Source organism: Anas platyrhynchos, chromosome 4 (assembly GCF_047663525.1).
Source record: "Anas platyrhynchos isolate ZD024472 breed Pekin duck chromosome 4, IASCAAS_PekinDuck_T2T, whole genome shotgun sequence".
Lineage (NCBI taxonomy): Eukaryota > Metazoa > Chordata > Aves > Anseriformes > Anatidae > Anas > Anas platyrhynchos.
Window position 1 is genome coordinate 42,404,455 of NC_092590.1, and position 17,563 is coordinate 42,422,017.

At 41.7% G+C, this 17,563-nt stretch overlaps 1 long non-coding RNA gene across 2 annotated transcripts in view; it reads right to left on the bottom strand.

Annotated features, from left to right (window-relative positions):
• Window positions 1-17,563, bottom strand: part of LOC119716786 (uncharacterized) — a 163,359-nt gene that overhangs the window by 14,642 nt on the left and 131,154 nt on the right. For both annotated transcript variants that reach the window (XR_005265426.2, XR_005265425.2), the window contains one exon: window positions 2,249-2,319. This is a non-coding gene — a long non-coding RNA (uncharacterized lncRNA). The remainder of the gene's footprint in view (window positions 1-2,248; window positions 2,320-17,563) is intronic.

Here is a 17,563-nt window from a genome sequence, read left to right on the forward strand (position 1 = left end):
AGTCCTCACAGCAACCAGCATGCACCAAGCTGGGTTCACAGGAACAGCCTATCTTGAAAATGGTCCTCTGATTTACAAGTGACTCACTGCTGTGAACATTGCTGTTAGTCTTTGTCAGTGCATCATCATCTCTAAACTAGCAATAGAGACCCTCCCTAGAAATGAATGATGGGGAAGAACAAAGTGCTGATACACACAGAGAAACATAAAAACAAAATGAGGACATAAAAGGATAAAGGGGTCTTAGCTGCAGCTAACTTTTAGTTATTGATAAGAAATATCTCAAGTTACTTCACTGAAGTTATATCAAGGGAGTGACACATTCATAATTACACTGTGTACATATATTATTTATATGCATAGCTTATGTAATATTTTTACTAGAAATTTCCCTGCTGCTTCTTTAATTTTGTGCCAGCTCTTTACGGAGCCCTGTACTAACTATTGTCAAGGGAACTGTTTGTATTCGGTTCCCTGTGGAATGGGGTGAGGATTACATTAAGACTTTAAGAAGAGGAGAGATAACAAAGAAAAAAGGCAGTAAGGAAGAGACATGGGAAAAAACAGAACATCCATAATCTTGTAGTTCTCAACCTTTTAAATCAGTCAAATAAGGATGAACGGCAATTTAATATATTCTGAAACCAACAAGAAGTGAATTTTGGAAGGCAGCATCTTACAGAACTGAACTGCCACTTTTTGGGAAAGATTTTATAGCCCATGGTGAGTTTCTAAAAAAAAAAAATAATTAATAAAGAATAACAAACAGAAGTTCAATTAAAAAAAATACATTTTTAAGTTCGGGGCTACATTGTAGCAGCACATGTTTCTGTGACCCAGTCATGGGGCTGGTGTAAAACCTCACTTCACAGAGGTAGTACCACTGCCAACAGGCCTGTGCCGACTGCTGCTTTATCAAGTGGAGAAATACTAGCCGGAGTGAACAGCAGCTGCTATATATAGTGGCAGAGTACTGTAACAGTAGTAGAAATAAGCAGGGGGAAGCAGATACATTTATGGTTTCAGGCCATAACTGCGCACAGCACCACATCGTCCCAGGCTACTAATGGCAGCATGACACAAGCGTACAACTCTTGACTGTGAGCACCAGAAATCAGGTTTATGGCAGCAATTAATGTTTAACCCCCTACTATGAAACACATTGCTAGGCTTTTGAAGACATGAAAACCTTAAAAAAAAATAAATAAAAGAACAAGTAATCATTGCCTAAGTCAAGGCTGTGAACCGTGCAAGCCTCTTTGTGGTCAGAGAAGCTGATCAGGTGATCCCATAAAGGATGCCATTTCCTCCACAACAGCCAGGGGTGCATGCTCATGAATCAGGGAGAGCACTTAACCTTATGGACCTCTTGAATGGCTTACTGTACCAGCATAACAGATTTAGGAACTAGTCACAGTGCCCCTGACTCTGCCCTCTGCTGCTAGTTTTCAGTGAAACTCAAGAAATCTGAAGGTTATGGGAGACAAAGCCTGCTCAGTGTAGGGATACCAACCAGTGCCAGGAGGGAGTCAGGTTCCCTGGGTAGTCTTGAACAAACACTGGGAATCCAGGCTGGATGGAATTAGACCTGCAGTGCTTGAGGATTAAACTCTGAACAACAATTCCAGTCAGGGAAATAGAAGAGAGAAGATGGAGTTAGACAGAGAAAAGTGACATGATGGAGTGACAACTTGCTGTGGTAAGAGGGAAGAGAGGTGTCAGGGCTGACACAGAAGTTGTAAGCCTAAATGACAGGGAAGATGATGAAACCCACTGATGGACATGTAAGAAGAGATGTCACAGAAGAGAGAGGTGCACCTGTGAAGAAGAGGTAGATCTAAACCAGCACATTGAAGGCAGCAATAACAGCAGGAAGGCAGAGAGCAGTAAGACTGGGCTAAAACCCTAAGAAAAGAAGGACTTATGTGTTGGGACCCAGGAAGCATGGGAGAGGAACAGAAAGAGACTCAGAAATAAAAGCAGATTTGTTTCCTTTCTTTGTACAGAGCAGTGAAGTGCTGAAAAGCAAAAGTTGTATTCTGTTGTCCTGAATTGTTATATCCATTGTAGCTAACTGCATTTGATAAACAATGGAGTTTTGTCATGTAAGAATTGTTGGCAAAATTACTCCCAAGATAGCCAGGTATCACGTAACTTGCACTGAAATCCCATATAGAAAGATGTGTTTGACACATGATTAGGTATTAGCACCAAGAAACCAACTAGACAGCAGTCTCAGGGAACTGACCTTGGACGGTTCTTGCTGCTGCTCCGAGGTATGGGTCAGGACTCCAGGTTTGACCTTAGGAGGTCTGAAACCTAGCATGGTGAACATAAGGGGAAAAAAAGACAGATGCTGAATCCATACTATCTTCTGGAAATGTGACTTGAAATATAGATGGTAATAATCGAATTCTAGCAGCATGGGATTCAGTGCCCATATCTCGCGTTGCAAATACAAGCCTTGAGGATAGAGAATTGCTCAGCTGTGGACTTAATGCTAGACAAACAATAGAAAAGGAGGAGGAATCCCAGGAAACATGAATCACAGCAGGGCTGAGACCACACTGGGGGAGGAAACAGTTCATGAAAATTGTTGTTCCAATATATGTACCTTTCAGCTGTAAATAAATTCCTTCCTAACTTGTATTCATTGCTTGCCTGCCATCTGTTTAGTTTTACTTCTTGCTTTGCTCCTTCACAAGAGCACTAAAAGGAAGAGGAAGAGTCCCCTGAACATAAACTGCAATATGCAAGTTTGAGGCCTTAATTTCAAAGCCTAGATACACAGTAGAGAGATATGGGTTATCTGAAAAAGTGTTGAAGGAGTAAGATAAGTGGATGCTGTACACTGGAATAAAGGGAGGCACATCAAAACCTATCTTAAAATTCATTAGTTTTTTTCCTCCTACTATCACCGAATGACTACTCTGGAATCTTGGACTGCCAGAAACCTTCTCTGAATCCCAACCCCAGAGTTTCTCAAAGCTTTTAAGATCTCAATTTCCTTTATGAAGTCTAACACAGATAAAACATTAACAGATCTCGCTTCTTCTGTACAGTTGGACCCTCCACAATGTGGCTGTCTTTGCCTGTTTGCTTATTCTTCCTCTTCAGCTATTACTCTAACATTATATTTTATGTTATTATTTATCTGTGATGGCTGAGTATCCCCTTGATAGCTTTTCTGCTTATATAGAAATAATTTCTAGATATCCAACCAATCAGTATTTTCAGTTTGCTTTGCCAACTGCTTTCCTTTATATATATATATATATATATATATATATATATATATATATATATATATAAAGTAGATAAATTATATTAATAGATTAATTTCTTAACATTCCATTTAAATCAACTCTGAATCAGGACATCAAATTTGTCTGATGGTTCTTTTTTTGCATTACACTTTTAAGCACTGATCTTCTGCAACATGCTCATTACTTTCACAAACATTACTGGTTACACAATGATCCAGTAAGGAAACCTATGCAAAAATACATCTGGGTCCCACTACTGCTTGTAGTATTTTTATTCTAATAAACATCTGGAAATTACATAATAATATAATTCCTGGGTACATTTATTCTTGTAATAACATTACAGAGACTTTACATATCCAAGTCCAATACTTGACATATGGTGGCTGGAAAGGCAAAATGAGATTTTTTTTTTAAGGACGACAAGGGGAAAAAGGACAAGAGGAAGAAAAGAGAAGGCAAGAGTGAAGCAAGGAAGATGTCAGAACAGCTGCTGAGAGCATCAGGCAGAAGAATCAGGGAGAAAGCAAGCAAACAAATTGGTGATAAAATACATGCTGGGGAGGATTTCTACCCGGTCTCCATTTCAGAGCTGGAAGGGAAGAGGTTTCTCCTGAAATTGACTGTAATCCAAAGGCTTTCAGTGTAGAAGTACAAGGAAAAAGAAGATACCTCAGATGGTAAAATATGTTGTCTAAGTATGGTACAATGTTTCAGCCCATTTACAAACCCATGCTAAGTAAAGCATCATTTTAAGGCAATGCCAAAGGTCAGATTTACTGAACACTGCAGTGCCTGCCCAAGGTGTGAGTCCTATAAGCTGGAAGAACGCAGCTCTCCCTGTGTGGCTGCTACTAGATACTCCATCTGCCCTCAAGGAGACTTTCCCTGAGGGTTTACGCACTTCTTGCTACATGGACACCTAGAATTTTAAAGCAGCATGCAAATACAAGGACACCTGCATCTTACCAGCCATATGAATACACAGGTCCACACCAGGATGAGCTTTGGCTTTAGCCCATTACCTGGTTTAGTCACTAGAGTAGAAACATAACCTTAGAGTGGAAGGTAAGAAACAATGAGAGATTTTATGCAGATAAAAGTAGAGGCTGTAGAAATATGACAAAAGACAGCTCAACAGACAGGGTGATAAGACAAAATAAGCTTATTATTAAAGAAGAGAAATTTGCAGCTAGTAGACCATGAGGAAAAAAGGGGTCAGGTAAGTTCCACATCAAAAGAAGACAATGACCACGAATGCAATTGAAGGAACTGATCCAGAGCTACAAATAAAAACGGTAATGTCAATGAAAAGGAACAAGATGAGGCAAGGTGCAGAACTAAATAAAAGCTAAGTAGCAAAAAGTGAAGGAAAAGGACAAAGAAAGGAGAGCTCAAAGAGTCAAACCCATTGAAGAAAGAACGAAAAAGACAGCTGAAACTACAATAGGACCCTGAAATGTAAGAGGCATCATTACTTACCAGTATCTGAGAAAGGATAGGAAAAGCAATGAAAATGATGTCTGACCTACTATGAAAAATCGGGACAGTATTAATTTTAAATGAAAAGAATTATCTGGCTGTAGATAGCCAGTGTACTAATAGGACTGGTACCATTTATCTTATACATCCATCACGCACCAACTATTATGAGTAGTATCTAAACACAAGTACTATTGTATCTGCCTAGAACAGTACTCCAGGCAACTTAATTTAATTTTGGGTGAATACTCTGAGATAATCTCAAAATCTGTAGAAGAAAAACAAAACTGAGTTTGCAATACTCTGGTTTATATATCTGTGCCTAGAGACACTATTTAATCAGATTTGTTTCAAATATTAATTTCTATACAAATCTGTTTCATTAAAATACAGTTAACCAAAATATACTTGAGATAGATATGGATGGTATCTCCTTCTCTATCCTAAGGTAAAGTAATTCTAGTTTTAGGAAAGAAGAAAAAACCTTCTAATCTAAATACTGGAATCTGAAAATGAAATTGACTACAATTGACTATTGCCATTTTCCAATGAGAAAATCGGTGGTAGTTATAATAAAAATAGTAGCATAGCACTTTTCTTTAGTTTTTCAATTTAAATCATGTAATTTGTTAGTTCTAACACAGTCTAAGTAACAGATATTTACTTTAAAAGTACACTAAAATGCTAGTATAAATAGACACAATGGCTGTGAAGCCATGTAAAAACATGCTTACGCTGATACTGCTGCGCTGCCACCAAACTGTAAGACGGGTGAAGGTGTGAAGCTGAGTATCACTGAACACAATGAAATGACATAAATGTTTGGAGTTCCAGAAAACATTGTGTGAAGCGACTTTATGTGGATACACTGGGAATGTAACATATCAAATAGTCTTAATGGCTTTTCATTTCTTACTCCTAAAGCACAGAACATCAATTATGTGCTATAGACCAAGCTTCAGGGCCAAGCAAGATTTATATATATATTTTACCCTTTGTCTTTGCACAGAACTCTTCATGTCAGTTATTCTGTATGTGAATCTCTCACACTTTTATGGCCTGCAAAACATGCATAACTTAAGTATATTGCTATGACTCCTAACAGCGTCACACAAGGCTACACAGGTATTGAAAAATAATTATATTTTGAAATATAAGTATTTATAATAATTGTATAATAAATACTTCTAAAAATAGGAGGCAATATATGTTTCAGAGAAACCATGACAGACTTACAGGTAGAATTCATACACAACACTGTATGCCCTTTGCTCCAGGTCTGTCCACAGACCTGCGTTTTATCTGCCTTTTCTGTGGGGCAGCAGGATGAGAATTGCTCGTGTGGCTGTAATAGCCCTAAGGAGTTACAGGCAGAGCCCAGACCAGAATGAGGTCAGGTTATTCCCCATCCCTTCACTCTAGTAAGGCAGCAGCAGGAAAAACATATGGCACAACAGACATTAAGTCATACTGCTCGATCTAAACTTAGTCTTCTACTTCTGCCACATGTGGAAAGTTCCATGTGTAATAAATGTCAAGAGCCCTTGTATCGCCCCAATTTTTTATTTTTTTTTTTGAAAATTCTTCCACTTGCTCAGGCAGCTAAAACATGAAGGACACAGACTAAAGCCTTTGCACTCTGACACACAAGCACTCAAAGACTCACATTTTTCTTCAGGCTGCAAAGAAACAAATTTCCTTGTTACAGCATCCCCAAGAACAGCAGTATAATCAGATGTGAAATGCCCCTAGCTTTTTATTGACACCATTGATCACGTAGCCATAATAAGCGAAGACGGCCACAGTTGGGCTCCTTTCCTCACTGCACGTTACAAACTAACCCCGAAGTCATCCTGCAGATCATGCTCACTGCCCATGGAGCCAGGCTGCGGAGCAGTGGGTACTGCCACGATGCCCCCAGCATGGTGCTCCCTGGCACAGCTGGCCAGCACGGCCAGTAACCCTGGCACAAGCCACGGACCTCTGCCTGCAGCTATACACTGTAGGGAGGTGAGGGGCAGTCAGTGGGTGATGCAGCAGAAGGGGTGTTCTGCACACAGAGACCCTTTGGCCACACACGGAGACAGAGAGCTGAAGTAAATTATGCAAACGCTGCATGGGTCGGAGAGAGAGGGCGCGAGGACCTTCTCCAGCATCCAAGCACTGAGCTCCGAGGGAGCGTTTAAGCCTGGACTACAAACTGCTTATAGGGAGCTGGGATCACAAGCCCATTTATCATTATACTGGCAAGTGCTCCCTCTGCATTTGAAAGAAATGGGGGAGTCTCACCAGAAAATGTGCTGTGCCTTCTGCAGTATCCTCTGGGACAGCATGGCCCTTTTGCTCTTGCTCAGAAAAATGCCTTAAAACCCTTTTTCATTATGTACGCCTCACCGGGAGTGTTACATAGTCATTCACCAGGAAAGAAACGAAAAAAAGGATGATTAAAAGGACATTTGTATGTAACTTTAAAAAATATTCATACATATGCCTACTTCCTCAGAGTATTTTTATTAGAAATATCAATAAAATCATCTCCTACTGCTGCAACTCCACCCTAAGGTGAAATTGTCATTGACTTCAATGGGATATTTGCCTGAGTAAGGCCACAAGAATTAGACTCAATACAATTAAAGCCATAAAATATTCCCTCATCAAAGTAAAACTGTAAAGAAGCTGCTACTGCTACCATAACACTGCATTATTACAAGTGTGTGCTACTGGACTGTTATTATGTCTGGCTGGATGGTTGCAGGGGAAACAGCACTCTGCATTGCCTTCTACTAAAGTAGTTCTCTGCAGGTAATTTTAATGGGGCTGTTAATAACCTGGCAGCAGTCCCAGCCAGATGTAGCACATTTAAACATTGTCCTTATAGCTTTGTCAGAACTGTTGACATTGCATGTCAGCAATGGAAAATTGCCACTGCACCAAACAACCATCTTCATTATATGGAATCACATTGTTAATCTACAGCCAAATGCAACTTGAGGCGGAAAGAGAGTTTAGATTGCACCCATCTGTATACTATCACTCCAGGTGGCAGGTCGTTCTTCAGGATTAGAGATTGAATCAGTCTTTCCATCATCAATAAGCCCTCCTCCACAACGAGTGCCCGTCAATCCAATATTTTACTTTCAGCACCATGAGGACCGCACAGCATGGTAATGAAATTTCTCTGTAAGTAGACCACGGGGATCTATACCAGAGAGATACATCTCTTTAAAAAGCTCAGGGAAATCAGACAGCATACCGCACAATCTGGACAGTAACTTGGTTTCAAGCATAACCCTAACTGTTTTATCTGTTTAGGGACGAGATCCACCAGATAAAACATCATTTTAATGCTGGGTTATTTCATTTTTTGGAGTAATTAGTATTGGGTGATTATTTCCCATTTGGAAAGGTTTGACAGCCTTAGAAAAGAAATCTATTTCTGAAACAAAACAAGCTTGCTGACATAAAGCTTTTGCATTTAACATTTCTCAGCACATACTGCAGACTTGACCTTGGCGAAACAAACCATTGTCAACTGTCCATGACAAAAACTCACTAAGGCTGGATATTACTTACTATTACCTTTTCAAGATGCAACTTAAGTTTCTCCCAGCAGCAACAGGAATTTCTTCAAAGCACTCTTGCCACCTGAAGTAGGTATTTTGTTACATTGAGAAGTCTGGAGGACTCCTTACGTTACCTGTCTTGCTCTTATGCACTTATAATATGGCTCTAACAACTGTACCTAGTCGCCATCAGCAGGGCTTTCCCAAATCATACCCATTTTATTTTTCAATACTTCAAGCATTTTGACTTTCTGAGGATAGTTTTTTTGTTTGTTTGTTTTGTTTTTTAATAAAAATCTATACTATAAAAATCTATACAGACATACTAGCTGCAAGTCACGTACTTGAATTACTACAAATGGAACCACTTTTGTAACAAAACCACTGCAAGTGCAAAATACTCATATTGTAACAGGCATCTAGCTTTATAAAAGTATATGTATTGCATTCATTCCCACTTGGTTATATTATGGTTATTAAATTCAGCTCCCCCTTCCTCTCCCCTTTTATTCATGTTTTAACTGTAAATGGATAGTTACAGCACATTTTTTTCAAAGCATACCGAAATAAGAATACGTGCATTGTTCAGTTTTCCACAATCTATTGTTAATTTTGCTAGGTTATACATTTCTTAAACACCTAACAAGCTCAAGCTAGCAATTATGATCATTTAACATAAATGACTATGTGACATTGTCACAGAAACTGCTGAAAATAGGAAAGCAAATGAAATAAAAGACTTTTCAACTACAGAGCAATAGAAACAAAAGACAGTCTCTAAAAAAAGAATTTCTGGAGCAGCAGGACTGGTAGAAATGCATCCTAGAACATGCCTTCTACCTCAGTACAACATTTGGGTTTAGGTTACTGCATCTGCAGAAACAGTAAATGTATTTGTTTGCAAATGTAGTTTCTTATGAGACAGACCGTTTGATTATTAGCAATCTATTAACACTGTATTGCCCAAGTGTGCCAAAGAAACAATCTGACTGCTGATTCTGATGAATTTCCTTTCTCTTATGTTGACAGTAGGTCTCAGTGATGATGCTATTACCTTGCTGACTCCATGGGATGTAGTCCAACACCTACAGAGTGGAGGAAGTTAGAAATCCCCACAGAGGCCATATTATAGTTCAGAGAATGGAATATTGGTAAACACCCTATCAATGGCACCGGGTAAGTCCATCCTGCACTGAGAGGAGTTTACTGATCCATTTCTTCATTCTATGATCATTTTATCAGAAATATCAGAATCAGGAACTTCTCAGTATGGGCTTGAACTTTATCTGAAGCACAAAGTCCAAAACACAGAACTTTTCTCCCATATTATTCATTTTATCATTTATAAAATAATAATGCCCTGTTCTTTGGTATATTTTCTTATTTCTTCTTGAAGGTAAACTAAACAGATGCCATGAAAGGAAACATCACATGAAAGGAATCATATCCAACTCAGAGAAAGAATCATTTTTGTGGCTAGTACTCAGAAACTCTTCAATAAATTGCCGGCCCCAAGGCAGACCTTTCTGATGACCTTGGCCTTGCTTGGTAACACTTACAGGAAAATAAAGCTACGCCTACACTACAAAAAACATTCACTGGCTTCACACCACCTGGAACGGCAAGCTTATATCTACATTTCCTTGGGGTTCAGCTCCATCAGTAAAGGATTAATAATGTCCAAAGGGTATTGTGGTCCACACTATGCTATGCTTGGCCTTAATCCCTCTGGCCTCATTTGCTGCTTCAATAGCCACCCAAAAAAAAAGAAGGGCTTTGTTTTTCCTGTTCAAAATACACAAAATAATGACCCTAACACAACCTGCCAGAAATGTACTTTTCAACATGATGCCAAGAGATTGTATTACGTGCCTTGGGTACAGCACGTGACACACAAAGGTATTTCAGGGTGCAAGCTTTGCAGAGATAGTGTGGGAGGACCATGTAAACAAAGATCCCAAGGTCTTTCCTACACATGAAAACAAGCTGTCCCTGGAGTGAGCTACCCACAGAAGCACATCCAAGTTTTATTTTAAAAGGAGCTGGCTGGTGTACTCCAACAGAAAGCCTGCAAGTAAACTACTGTGTATGGCTGTGGATGATTGGGGAAGCATCCCAAGGGCTGTCAACAGAGCTCATTTAACTATCAGCATAGAAAAAACTCCAATGATTTCAACATCTTGGCTTCACATTGCTAGTGGTCAACATACTAAGTCTTTGAGAAGAGTCAGGATGGCAGATGGAAACATAACACTTTTCTCCCTCAAGAGCATTTTTGACTCCTCATGTGACCTTCTTACCTGCTTATGGACATGACTGTAGAAACAAGCAGGAAAATGCAAGATACCACTTTTCACCACCTGCCTGTTTCCACTCCCCTGCCCCAAGCAACTCTTGTGAGGGCACTGCTACTGCTTTGCTGCCACAGCCAGGAGCGTGCAGAAGTGGATGACTCACAGAGCAAGGAGAAGGACAGAGCACATCGCATGGTCACGACCGTCCCCACTGAACATCTCCATTTGACTTGGCTCTCTCTCCAAAGTATCTCCTTGTGATACTTTCACAAGGATAACCAAAAATCAGTGCACCTACATCCCTCCTCTTTCCCTTTTTGGTGGTGTCTACATATGCAGTGTTATGCCAACCCCCATCAGCACGTCTTTGGATGCGCACCAGTTTCAGTACCATTCTTCACGCAAATGGATGTTCCATTGTAGAGGAAGAAACAGCAGAAGGAATTAGATTTACAGAATATGAAATTGAAATAAGCAGGCCATGTGTCATATCCCAAGGGTTGTTGGCTCAGTGCTACAAGCATCTTCCAAGTGGATTAAACACCCAGCATTAAATCTGGCCGCCCCCTCTGCCACCCTCCAGCTCAGTGTGAATTTTGTTACTGAGTTCCCGGAGGGGGGGTGCTATTTACTGCCACATGCTCTGAATCACCGTCATATTCCCTGTATTTTTGGGTTGCCTGGGAACCTGTTGAACTCCTGGCTTCAATTTAGAGAAAGTTTAAAGCTCCTCTAATTCATATTCTGGCTGCATGTGTCCCTTATGAGCCATCCACCTGTCCAGAAGAGGCAGATAATTGACCATTCTGGGTCTGTCTGTAACCCCAGAACACCTCCAAAGGGGGGAGTATTTCCAAAGGCTGTTTTACCCTTTTATGAACTCTTTATATTGCCAAAGTGATGTAATTTGGATGAGTCCAATGGAAATTCAACTCATCCATATGCACATTAAAACTGCTGAATATAGAAATGCACCACACCGTGGTCTGTGATGGCTTCACCACTCACTCACTGACCTGATGAATGACTCTCTTCATTACAGAACATTACAGCAACATTTTCTAGCTATATAACTAAAAGCACATTTTAAAATGTATGATGCCCAGTTACAGTACTTTAGTGAACATACCTGTTAAAGAGAAAGATAGAGAAAAGGTGGACAATTTGTACGGAAAGGAGCAAAATCTGAGAAATAATTTTAAAAGGATGATTACAGCCATGATATGCATAGAGGTGGAAAGAGGCATAAAGAAATAAATTGCTTTACATGGACAGTTCTAATATATTTCATATAACAGAGAAAAAGCTGAGTCAATGAACAATTTTGTATCACCATTATTGTGAAACGATTACAGTCCCCTTTATCCCAGCTGTACAACATGCTGACTGAACAGGAAAACATGCAGTACACGCAGTGTAGTGATTTCTACCACTGTATAAGTAAATGTCAGACTTGTACCGTGTATTCAGTGATTTTCTTAATGAAAACGTCAGCATAACACTGGCATTTTCCTCTTTTCATTTAATTCTATCTTTCCCCTTTCATTCACTAGCTGACCTTTGCCTACTCTTGGTAGCTCGCCCAAGGTGCTGTCACACCTTCCTTGCTGCTCTCTAATGATGGTCTTCTGCTGCCAGATTCAAACAGGATATTTGGAAAAGAACTGCAGGACCCTGTTTCCAAGACAGTACAGTGATGAAAAGTTGAAAGCTTTGCTACTTTCTGCAACTTCTCACTTCTCCTCTGAAAAGAATAATAAACAATTGTATACAAGAATTAATCTATTCAAATACTATCATCCTACAGCATTCTAGGACTCGAGAGAAGCAGCCACTGAAGAAACAGCTATGGCACCAGTGCCATAGAAACACTGAAAACTAATAACTGTTGAATGAGTCAGGCAGTTAATGGAGTACATTTTCTCAGTACAAAAGGAAAGGGATGACATACAATTAGAATGAGGGGAGTTCTACAAGAGACAATGACAAACAGAAGAAGTAGCTTGCATTTAATAAAATAGGAACAATTACATAAAATCTTGCAGAAAAAAAGACTTAATAATACTGTTGACCCAGCAGTTACACTGGTAGATCAACACTTCATCTGGATAGATATTATTTCAAATATAAATACAAACAAATCACAATCCAAGCTGATGAAATTGAAATATATATATATACATATACATATATACATATGTGTGTATAAATATATATATATTTTAAATACAAATCCTGAATATGCACCATTTTCACCGCTGGTTTGAGGAAATCTGACTCCACCATGCTGTGTTTAACAGCCCCTTGCAAACGCGGGCCCAGCAGTGACCCCACAGCAGTGTCAGTACAAAAGGGCACAGTGTAGAAGTTCTGCAGTGATTTGAAGTAGCATAAGCTTGGAGAATACCTAGAAGCAGATGGTTCAAAAGGAGAGTAAGTCCAAAGCTTCCTTCCTGAGCAATGCCATTTTAAGGTTTTGCTAGATCTTTCCAAGGTCTCTATACTCTCAAAGCCTAACTTTCCACCACAGAAGCTCCCGTTTTTACCTTCTGAGCCTCTGCGACTGAACAGAACAGATACAATTACCTTTTCTAAATCCTCCTCCCCTGGCTTTATATTCTCCTGCTCTGCCTGTGGGTTAAGAAAGGAATGGGCTAACTGTGAAACCATACATTTCTGGCTAGCGAATTTTGTAAGGCTCAACAAAAGCCAGGGCTATCCAAGTCCAGCCAGCTTTGCTGATGCTGTGCTGTGTCCACACGTTGATCTGTCCCTAATAGCAAGCACTGACTGCACACAGAAAGGCGAGCAAGTCCTTTCAGCTGAGCTCCTGTCTCAGGCACAAAGCAGTTAAACTATCACTACTAGCAACAGTTAGCTCTCAGAGAAAGGTGACCTATTTGGGGAAAGGAGTGATCAGTTATTTAAATCCTTTCCTGCACAGTAAAACAAAACACATTTCAACAGAACAACTAGGTTATGGATTTGACAGGTTTTCTGGTACACCACAAGTCTCTCACTGTTCATCAGTTCTCTACCTGTAATACCTATAATCAGTTTTTCTCATGAAAACGTGGATCAAAAGAAGTTGAAATGAGGCATGCAGCAAGGTGTTGAACATAATAAGTAGGCTAAAGTAATTAAAGCTTTAGCTAAATATTTTTCACTTCTATCAGTTCACTGTATGTGGAGAAAAGTAACTTACAAAAGAAGGAAAATATTTCATGTGCCACAGGAGAAAGCTCATAACCTGAAAAATGACAAAGCAAAAGGATCAGACTCCTGCAAACACTGCTCCCTGTGATGCACTCCCCTCCATCACTGGAGTTCACGCTCAGGCACTCTCACTCAGGATCAGCGTCTCTGAAGTTCAGAGCAGCAACAACTTCTTTCACCAACTTTAGACATTCGTGATTGAGATTTTTGGCCATGCGCTCTATATAAAAGCATAATTGAATGACAAAGTTCCACGGTAATAAATGACTCCTTGCAATGGTGAATGCTAGAGAGCAGATTGCTTATTTCTAGGAGTGAAATGTATAGTACTCATTCAAGGATAATCTGATAATAGATCACAAGGGTTTTCAATGCCGCAAAAGACTAAGCAGAACCTTGGGATTTCAGTGAGAAGAGGAACATAACTAACCTACTATAATCTACTGATGAAGAATTAGAGATTCACTGCAAGCTGATATACTCAGCCATACAACCTTCCCTTGTCTCACCACATCCTAATAAACTGCAACATCTTCCACAGTGTGCCATAAAAACTCTGCTCCAGCCAAAGCCAACAGGTTCTACTTTGTAGGAAAGAAATCTGCACAAGTGCTCTCAGGCTAAGAAAACAGATCCCTTCTTCAAACTAAAAATTAATTCACAAACAGAAATTTGCTGTGTCCTACATAGGTGAACATTCCTCATCAAACTCTGCAATAATGAGTGGATAACCTGAGAAGATTGTAACACACCCTGGCAAAGTATCAGTTGTATCCTGTTATTTTGTTCGGTAGCAGTTATTTGTTTGGAGGGGCAGGGGGCAGATTTGCCAGGAGAGGCAGGGCTGCTGGGGCAGCAAAGTCCCCAGAGCAGAAACTTCTTATATGAGCTATTTCAGACCAAAACAGAGAATCCCGAGTTGGAAGGGAACTCTTGTTCCGCTGGCAAAACTGAGTTAATAGTTGACGGATTTGGGTCAATGATACTGGTTATACTAAATAAATTGATCTCTCTCCCTGGAGTGGTTTGCAGTGTATGAGAAACATACTCCACAACTTGCTTTCTTACACACATTGGCTAAATGATACATGAGGAAAGGTAAAAAGGCGCAAGTCTTTGAATCATGGAAAAAAAAAATTGAGGCAGCTTTCTGGATGTTCCAAAATATTAAATGTATTAAGAGTTGATGGAGATACACAATTTTAAGTAAGAACAAGCAAAGAGAATAAAGTACTATTGAATATAGAGAAAAACTGAAGTGCAATACACACAAAGTTCTCAAACGAAAAAGAAAGCAGAAAGATTTGAGCATATATTACTTTTTTTCCCCTCCCTCCACAGAGGCTGGTAACATCATTCCATAACGAGCAATGGAAAAGCAGAAAGTTCAAATTGATTTAAAACCATAACTATCAACATGCAGGCATGGACAGCTTTTTCTTTCTGCTCCAAAGAACACATGTTGTCATTAGGTAAAACCTGAATCACAGTTCATTCAAGACAAGCAAATTTGCTTTATATTTTCATCAAATCTTTTATCATTTGCATAGCCACTTGCCGAGGTGATTGGCTCCGGGGCAGATGCGTTCTGCAGCGGAGCGGGGGATCGGACAGGCAGGGCTAATTTTTCCGGCACTGAGCCCACTCGAGGGAGCCGCCAGGACCCGACAGCCCTCGCAAGGGAGGTGAACGAGGCGAGAAGGAGGCACAGGAGAAGCCAGCAGCGTCCCCTCCCTGGCCATCAAAAGCTGACCCTAGGGAGCACAAGTGACCAGAAGCGTGCTACCAGGACGGTCAAACAGGGTGTGGTGTGTCAGAAGGGAGTGGCGCGGCAGTTAGCATGGCAGTGCAAGCAGGCAGGGCGAGCAGGAAGGGCAGAGCACTCTTCCCCGCCCATACGAACACCTCCTCTAATGGCGGTCTACCGCTAGCTCAGCTGCAATAGTGTACACCAGGCACAGTGCACTCTCCAGGAAGTCTGTACACACCCAGACCAATTGCCTGCTCAAAACTGTGGCAGTTCAGGTCTCCGGGTGCAGGGACTGCCTGAGCCTGTTGCTACCACCTGCGGGGGGGCAAAGAGACTGTGTGCGTGAGGTGCGAGCAGGTGGACAACCTGGTCCACCTCATGGCAGAACTCAAGGAGGAGGTCAAGAGGTTGAGGGATATCAGGGAGTGTGAGCATGAGATAGACTTGTGGAGCGACTCCCTGCATGGTCTGAAGGGCAGGCACCAGGGTGAGACACCCCAAATGGGGGTGGACCCCATGCCCTGTTGCTGTTGGGCAGAGCCAGGGGACTTAGAATTTGAGGAGGAATGGAAACAGGTCCCTGCTTGACATTGCAGGGGGTGCCTTCCCCCACTGGCCCCACCTTCCCAGGTGCCCTTATGGAACAGGTTTGAAGCCCTGGGGCTTGAGAGACTGGTAACTGAGGAAGAGGTGGAAAGTCTACCCAGGAGGATGCCTAAGGCGAGGAAGTCAACTCCACACCTCAGGACTGCCTCCACCAGGAAAGAAAGAAGGGTGATTGTTGTGGGCGACTCCCTTCTCAGGGGAACAGAGGAACCCATTTGTCGGCCTGACCCTACCTGTAGGGAAGTCTGCTGCCTCCCTGGGGCCAGGGTCAGGGACATTGCCAGAAAGCTTCCCAACCTGGTTCACCCCTCTATTATCCTCTTTTAATAGTCCAGGCTGGCAGTGATGACATTGAAGAGAGAAGCCTGAAGACCATCAAACGGGACTTCAGGGGACTGGGTCGGTTAGTGGATGGAGCAGGAGTACAGGTGGTGTTTTCGTCCATCCCTGTGGTGGTAGGGAGGGGTACAGAGAGGACATGGAAAGCCCACCTGATACACACGTGACTCAGAGGCTGGTGACAACACGGAAATTTTGTTTTTTTTGACCATGGGGCGCTTTACTCGGCACCCGGCCTGATGGCCACAGACGGGTCCCTATCTCTAAGGGGAAAACGGATCCTGGGCCAGGAGCTGGCGGGGCTAATTGTGAGGGCTTTAAACTAGGTGAGAAGGGGAACGGGGCTGAAACAAGGCTTGTTAGAGCTGTGCCAGGGGGAACAATGGCAAGGCTGGGAGAGAAGGCAGTGGCCCAACTGAAGTGTATCTACACTAATGCATGCAGCATGGGTAACAAACAGGAGGAGCTGGAAGCCATCGTGTGGCAGGCAGGCTATGACTTGGTTGCCATCACGGAAATGTGGTGGGACCACTCTCATGACTGGAGTGCTGCAATGTCTGGCTGTAGGCTCTTCAGAAGGGACAGGCAGCATGGAAGGGGTGGTGGTGTGGCTCTCTGTATCAGAGAGAGTTTTGATGTTGCGGAACTTGAGGCTGGGAATGATAAGGTTGAGTCCCTATGGGTTAGGATCAGCGGGAAGGCCAAGGAGGGAAGCATCCTGGTGGGGGTCTGTTACAGACCGCTGAACCAGGATGAGGAGACTGATGAGGAGTTCTACAGGCAGCTGACAAAAGTTGAGAAATCATCAGTGCTTGTTCTTGTGGGGGACTTCAACTTCCCAGATATATCCTGGAAGCACAACACAGCCCAGAGAAAGCTGTCTAGGAGGTTTCTGGAGAGCGTGGAAGATAGCTTCCTGATGCAGCTGGTTAGTGAGCCTACCAGGGGAGGTGCCCCGCTAGATCTTCTGTTCACAAACAGAGAAGGACTGGTGAGAGATGTGTTGGTTGGAAACTGTCTTGGGCAGAGTGACCATGAAATGGCAGA